The following is an 8,665-nucleotide window of genomic DNA, read 5'->3' on the forward strand; positions in this document are numbered from 1 at the left end:
TGAACATGTTACCACACTATTGCACACAACACTTTCCCTTGCACGTGGCACTCAACCTATTAATCACTTAAACATACTCATTTCATTTCCCTTTCTTTCCCACCAAAACGTGGGCACCACTGAGCATGCTAAGCACTGAAAAGTAGGTCATTACCTCATCTGAGGTTCAGTTCAGCCCTTCCAGAAACCTCTGGACCTGGACTCCACTGACCATACCCAAATTTACTCAAACGTACACAAAACTACAAATCATAATGTAAGCAATTGAAAGAGGGAACAATTCTGGGAATTCTCCCCTTACAGTATGCAGCTTGATTGCTCAGAAACTTTAGAAATCTTCTACCTCCAGACATAAATGCTAATTAGCTATAAACCAACCATCATATATCATTGAACATTTCTCCTTTTTATTACATACGACTGGATATTTAGCCAGATATGTACATGAAGCATTTTAATAAATACGCTTTGATATATAGATGTGTGATTTCAAGAAACACTTATTGATACTCACATTTTACGAGAGATCATCATAGTCATAGAGCATATCTAAATGTGCCAGCAGGGATAACACAATAAAAAAAAAAAGAGTCAAAATTTCCTTAAAGGGAAAAAAAACCTAGCTGATAAAGATCCACTGAAAATTCCCTTCCCTGGCACTTTAATGCCTCCTGCACCCAAGACAAAATATTTTCTCCCATGGATAAAACTGTTTCTGCCTCATCACTGAACTTTCTTGTAGCTTCAATTAGAATGGAAGCATTTTCTCATCGGGCCCAACAGCAGAAGTCATAGTAGGGATGTGCTCAAACAGTACACCTTTCACCCACTCTGGAAGTGCTCTTCCTTGCCAAGCAACAAACTGCACTTTAGAGGCTATGCTAAATCTCCATGGGGACCTTGACAAAAGGGACACCTTTGTCCTGTCAACATGTTCAAATTTGGATCCAGAAATGGGGACATACTATTGCTCAATCTCTAGCCTTAAAAAGGTCCTTGAAGGCACATGGGTCTCCTATAAGAGAGCAGGCCAGCAGGTAGTCTGAAAGTTTCCTCCACATTTATACATGGTGTTTGCATTGTTGGAGTATCCCCACAGTTGCATGTTAACTTTAGTCTTACTGACTCCTGTTAGGAGGCAGTTCAAGTTTCTCTATGTTGGCCAATCAAGCTCTACACTTGCAGAGAGATATTTTACAGTTTTAATATTCATCCTAACACCCTCTTAGGTCATCTCTAACCACGACTACCACATTTTTACTCATGTCGCTGTCTTTGTTCATACAGTGGCTGCACAGTACAGGGGAAACTTTTCTGTGATTTTAGTCTACTGGGAGCTGCAATGTGGCCAGGTAGTGAGTGCTTTTCTCTTCGATCTGCCAGATGTGTTGTATTTTGTTACTGCTCTCTGGATGGCTGATGGTCTGATTCCAGCAAGCAGATGGAGATTATTGATATTCATTGGTTTAAGGCAGCAATGCATTTGCAACTTTCAGTCAGCATAGCATCTACCTTCTTTACACATGCTGGCCAGAGCAGGAGCATTCATATTGCAGCTCCTGTCAGATGCCTCAAATCTGTAAATTTTGCTACACATCTATGACCTCAATCAAAGCCACTATTGTCATGTTTACATGATTCATGCTGTACTGTGCAGAGATAGCCATGTTAGCTCTTTCAGAAATCATATAGCTATATTACATCTGCACCAAACTAAACCCTGCTTTGATATGGGTCTAATTAGCCTATACACCATGCCGTTCTAATGATATTTAATTGTTGCCAATACTAAAGCTAGCTTATTCAGAACTAGCTCAGCTATCTCTAAAGAGCACTGTGTGGCTCCATGTAGATGTACTCAATGTACTACCCAACCTTCACCCACCAAACATTCTGTACAAGCAAATGTGAATTTGGCTCACAGTAGCATAACTCATTCACCTTTCTCATTCTACAAATGGTTAGTAGGAAATACATGAAACCAGTATATTACTGGTATTATTCTTTCTTTTCCTTTCTCCTCATCAGAGAAACCAGGACTAGCAGAGATTATTAATGGACCTTTTTGCATTGTGTATAAAGTACTTCCTTTCCATCAGGAGGGGCGGGGAAGCTGACTTCAGCAATCAACAATGACCTTTAATTTTAGTTCTACTCATCTTGAATGCAACCAGATGAGAGGAAATACGGCTTTATTGTTTTGAACCTACTCATCCTATTAGGAAGTCTCTCTCTTCAATTCCATTGTTTCACCAGTGAGAGCTAGGCCCAGTTAGTCGATTTTTTTGCCAAAGTTATTACTGAGACTAAGACAGGCTCCCAATCCTAGATTTCCAGTGAACCAGGAAGTCAGCTCAGTTACTGGGCTAGCTACCTTCACATCCTCCAGTTCTCTCAGCTCAAAAATGTACTGAGTATATGTCTACAAAAAACACTGCAACTAAATCAGATAGTGAAAGTAGTACACCACATTAACATGGCATTCTGCTAAGTCTACCTAGCTGTGTTGAAAAGGAAGCTTGCAGTGTAAGCCTACCCTCACTGAGGGCTAGACTAAATTCACAAACATCACTTTTAAATCAAATTCATGAAAGATGATTCTTGTGAAAACCTTATACTGCAGGCAGAATTGAACATGATTTGATTTTTTAAAAAGATAAAATATTTCTTGTACATTCAGCCAAATATGTGAACATAAAACTTCCCCTGGGTTCACATGAGCCCAAATAACACAACATGTACAAATAATGTCATTGCTGGCTCCTAAATATGCAGAAGAAACAAGAGGAGGTGGGATGGAAGAATTTCTATAGGAATACACCTAAAAGGCAGACAGATTATTAGCTAGACCTCAGCCACCTGCTACTAATTACTTTAGCTACAGGTTCTAAGATAAACACAGATGCAGCAAAGCTAATCACCAGAGAAAGAAATGCTCTACAGAATGTAGAAGAAACTATTCTATCCGTTACTCCCTCCTTACAATACCAGGCCTAGAAGCTAATTGTTTTGAATGGGACAATTTAACGAGGACTGTTTATACCAAAGTTTAATAAAGGTGAGAATTAAGGTAATGTTTCTATATCAAGAAAGAGCTTTAACCAAGCTAGAAGTGTGTATGTGCATCAGAGAAAAGAAGCAAAATGGCTACACTTCAAAGCACTTTCATAGCACAATTTGCTAATAAGTTAATAAAACATCTTGAACCAGAATGATGAAGGGAATACTTTGTACTAAAAAACAAATTAATTTGAAAAATTGTCATTAGAATTAAAGGACTGCTTACTATATTTTCTAATGTAAAAAACTGACCGTGAACATCACCTAACAAAGTCAGGTGACCTTGAACATTACATACTATATTTTTATAGTTATTTAAGCTGCGGTACATATTAGATATAGTTCCATCTTTGTCACTAAATTTTTCATTAAGTGAAAAGCAGTCCTGACCTCTCATGATGAAGGTAGAAATATTATTAAAAGCACAGCCTTTCTTCAATGTGGAACTTAAAATATCACTTTGCTCTCTGGCTATGATGAAAGAAAGGGACTTTAGATAGAACCTCACTTACTTCTCCAAAATGAATATCAATACATACTAGGAGCAACTTGTTACTTTATATCTGCCATCACAATAAGTACAAAGCTGTACTGAGGATAAAAGACAGCACATGCAGGAATAGTAAGAGTGAGTGCATCTACATGTGCAATTATTGCAAAGCAATAACTTTGAGGGCATTTTGAGCTGGAGCAAACTACTTCTAGGTGCACCTGTTGCTTTGTGGCTTTGAGCAGTGCCAGCCCTTAGTGTTCTGCTTCCTGTGCCTGGCCCCAGTGATGCCCATGCTGTTCCTGGGAAGTCCTTGACTGGGTCTCAGGGACTGGGCAAGCCCCTTCTCTTCCAAGCTGCCTCCCCCTGCACAGCCTGCTCTAGGCGGTCAGGGGGGCTCTAAACTAGACTCTAGCAGCCTCTCCTACCCAGAGCACTCCTCCATCTCTGACCCCCATCTCTCTCTCTCTGTCTCTCACACATCCCTGCTGCTACCTCCACACCCCCCCACCCCAGCATTCATCACACTCCCCAAGTGGTTCCTGGGACCAGGAGCTCCCACAGGCCGGGGCCCCATGTCCCAGCACTGGTGTGGGCACGGGGCAGGGCAGTGGTGTGGCAGTTGTCCCTGGAGACATGGCTCCTACCAACAGGTCCTGTTCCATCTGGTAGCTGGGCATGGAAGGTGTGAGATGTGTGGAGGGATGTGGAGTTTGGCAGTGGGGGGGAAGAAAGAGGTATGGGGAGTGGATGTGGGGTTTATGGGGGAACTTGGGGGGGTTGTGGATGGGTGTAGGGTTTGTGGTGGTGAGGTTCATGGGAGCAGTGTGGGGTTTGTGCGGGGGGGTTGGGGTGGTGTGTGTGGGTTTTGTGAGTGTGGGGTTTGTGGGTGGATTGTGGAGGAGTTTGTGGGTATGGGGGACTGCATGGAGGTGGGGGGGAATGTGGGGGTGGGGACAACTGCTTGGGAGGGGTGGGTCCTGCGCCTGCCCTCCTGCATAACCCGCAGCCCCTCCTTACCCAGGGCCCACAGTCTCCCCACAGTTGCAGCTGTCAGGGCACCCATGCCCACTCCTGGTAGAAACCCCGGGTGGCATGGGGCCACCACAGGCCAGCAGCTCCATATGGAGCCTGTGCACCCTTGGACAGAACCAGGCCAGCTCCTGTTGTCACCTGCAGCTTCCAGCATTATAGGCAGAAGCCACATGCTCTTGGGCCAGGCCGGGTCCTGCCTGCATGTAGCCCACTGCTGCTGCTGTGGAGTGACTGTGGGTTTTGGTGGGGTGGGTTGTGCGCTGTGCAGGGGGGCTGTGGGCTGTGCAGAGGGGCGGGCAAGGGGCTGAGGCAGTGTGTTGGGGCAGCAGAGTATGGGACAGCCATAAAGACACTCTGGCTGAGTGGTAGATCATCTCTTTGGAGAACCCAGCCTCTGGTTGCTTCAGGGCATGCTCCAGAACAATGCCCTGTGCCATCTTTTTCTGGCATGGTTTTTTTTTTTTTTTTTTGACACCAGGATTTCCCAGTATCAAATTTAGAGCCCATGCTGCAAGTATGAAGCATGCAGAACATTTTTTTGCTCCTAGCATGCCTCTTGCAGCATCTCAAAGTCCTTTGAGGTATCACAAAAGGCACATGCTCACTCGTTTGGACGTGCCCATTGTGGGTAGAACTCACTGTTGTGAACAGCACCAACGCAAATGGCTATCTACCAAATAATTCGCCAAACTGACTGACTGATTTGGACTTTATGAAGACAGGACAAATAGCTAGTACATATCTTGATGCAGAAGTTTTAGTATTCTACTACCTGCTTTCAGCTTCAGCTACCTGAGATGTGATGAATGTCTAATCTGTTCATTCTGGCATTTCTGAAAAATCATTTCACATATAATTCTATTATCAACAGATTAAAACGAAGCTATGGATAGATGACAGCAAAGTTCAATATCTATGACAGATATAAGAAAGGAATTTCCCTTTATCAATCTTTAAGGTATAGTTACAATAACTAAGGGCACAGTGACACTGTTACTGTAGTAACCACCCATACTGCGCCATACACACAGCATATAGTTACTTCACATAGAGGTGTGCTATAATGGGGGAACATGCCACTACGGTGAAGCAGTTGTTAATCATGAATAGACACCCGTGGACACTATGTCACCATAATGCATTGCTACAGTGATGTAGCATTACGTGCAGACGTGCCTTAAGAGAAAATAATAACTAAGCATAGTAATAATAGTTTGCTCTTCTATGGAATTTTTTATCCAGTGATCTCCAAACACGTCTCGAAGTAAGGAAGCCCAAACAGATTGTTGGAAAATGAAAAGATCACTAACATATGAAGGAAACACTTCACTCCTCACTAGAATGCAGCCATGTTAGAGGAATACCACTGTTCCAGGCAATGCTGCACAACAGTGATAGGAAAAGAAAAGAGGGGAAAACAGCATGTCTAATGGAAACTGCAGGGGAAATTATCATAGGTAAGTACCAGGTAAAATCTTCAGAATGTATCTTTTGAAACCAGAACTCCTTTCTCTATTTTGTTAGAGACACAGAATAGTTAATGAGTACAAGTCACTGGTATTTTAGATGTGCATTCTCTATGAATACATAAATCTGTGCAGAAGAAAACATGTTGGGTGAGTGGGGCCTGAAGGATTTTTATATATATATATGTATATGTGTATATATATATATATATATATATATATATATGTATATATATATGTATTTGTATATAGTCGTTTCTACCCTATTTGCTATTCAGAAGTCTGATGAAAAACTAATACAGCCTCAGGACAGAGTGTGTTTATTGCCATTACCCTTAAAATTAGCTCATTTGAGAACCTGCTCTTATAGATCAGCCAGTCCAATCTCTCATTGATTCACAGACATTTTAAGCATATCTTTGTCAGAGAACAGAAGATAAACATCAACGTCTTATGTTCATGGGTGACAAAATGGGTCCCAAATATTGATTATATGAATATTATTGTAAATAAAATGTTCCTAGTAGGAACTAACCTGTTTCATTATGTATATGTATTTTGTAGGACAAAAAAAAAAAAGCCCACCCCTTATATCACTTATGAGTATAAACAAGGTATTATCTTTTTTGTGCAGCAAGGGAACAGCTACTGGCACAGGAAAGGAAGAAAAGCTGGTGTTATAAAAAATCTTTATAGCTAATCAAAGAATTAATGCTATTGGGAAAGGTACTAAAATTAAGAATGGACTAACATTTTTGGTATCAGGTTCATTCATTTCAACTCACAGCAAGCAGCAAAAAATTCCATTGGCCAAATGAGAACAGAAACCAACAAACAAACAGATAAACTGAAAAGCCACCAAACCCCAAATATTTTTTATAGTATATTCAAAACTGGAAGGAAATTAGAGTTGTTCTGTGTAAGTTTACTTTCAACAGAAACAAAAACTACACTGGACAGAAAGTCGTACAATATCTGTCTCAGGTAAAGTTCATCTTATTTATTTATGAAACACAAAAGAATAAAACTACTGAAATATTGATATTAGCAATGTACATGCAAAATTATGAAGTTCTCTGAATATAAGGTAGTTTACAGGTGTTGCAGCTGTAGTTATCTCATACTACAGTGTTTTTTTGGTAGCCTGTTAAACATAGGCTCTCGCTAAACTTTAAAATGTATTTCGGCCTTCAGGAAATTATGATCTTGAGGCAAATCTGGAGTAATCATGCAAACCTACTGCAGGTGTAAATAGATTCTAACTGGGATGAAGCAGGCAACTTCTTGTTCTAATTTGCATAATTCCCAGAATTATAATTAATATTACTATTACAGTTGCAACCCAGAGGCTCTGATGAGCATCAGGACTGACTGCACTAACTCCTATATAAACAGGAAATACAGACTATATAGACCAGACAGGGAAGGGCAGGAGAATGGAAGTATTATTATCCTCCATTTGGGGATGGGAAGTTAAGCAAAGAGATTAAGTGATTTCTCCAAGTCATTTAGGAATGTGCATAGCTGGATTTGTACCTAAATCTGCCAAGCCTCAGTCTTTCAGCCACAAGAAAATCCCTTTTATTTAAACTAGTAGACTTTAAAAAATTATTAAGAGTGTTTTGCAGTTTGTAATTTCCCCTTTCCATGGGTCCCATTTTAACTTAGATGCAAGAAAAAACTTGCACATCTAGCTAGCATTTATGCCAAGGAAATATATGGTACAGGAAGCTAGGAGTTCTTTTGTGCATTTCATTGGTTTTGGGGTTTGGTTTGCCCTGCCAAGCACACAAATAATAATTATTTTGCTGGATCATAGTTTCAGATAAATGCATTTCAATTGGGGAAAAATGCAGTTTAAATTAAAGCTTTTTGAGACACAGAATGTGCAAGCTAAGTATCAGGGACATCAAATGCCAAAAAAATTAAGTAATTGCAACAGGTACAGATCTAAGGCAGAGAACTACATCAAGCTGCAGAATCTTAGATCAAATACTCCTGAGTTTCCTTTCACCCTTTGGGGTCATATCTCTGATAAATAATTCACAGACTGCAGTGCAAAGTAGTTTGCATACTGACAAGATTAAAAAGAATGCTTTGTCTGGGTTAAATTTACAATCTGAAACCTTCCTTTAAAATGTCAAGAAGGTAATTAATTTAAGATGGTTTGCCAAGCAGAATCCTGACCCTGTCAGAATAATTTCATTTCTTGAGGGTGAAGGGGATGTTACGTTTATCTTTGTGGAATCTCTGGTTTATTTCCTTCTCTTCCCCAGTCTCTGTTTATTACCAGCTTCACACTAACCCGATGAAGCAAAAATTAGCACAGCAATTTTCCTCCTGAATTTTGTGAAGATAAAGCAAACACAGGCTGCAAATTACCCCTGAATAGGGAATAGAGTACAAGTCAGACCTTTGACTTGAACAGAAGACGAGCATTTTCCATGGAGAGAGCTCTCCCCTGCCTGAACATTCAGACAAGCATTTTGAGTAGCAGCAGGAAATGCATAAATTCAACAGCATGAAGATTCGCTTTTGGCATAGCAAAACATCCTGTCCCACATATGCACAGTAGTGTGCTTTCTTATGAATGAATGCCTAAATGCATGACAAT

Source organism: Alligator mississippiensis, chromosome 4 (genome assembly GCF_030867095.1).
Source record: "Alligator mississippiensis isolate rAllMis1 chromosome 4, rAllMis1, whole genome shotgun sequence".
Classification (NCBI taxonomy): domain Eukaryota; kingdom Metazoa; phylum Chordata; order Crocodylia; family Alligatoridae; genus Alligator; species Alligator mississippiensis.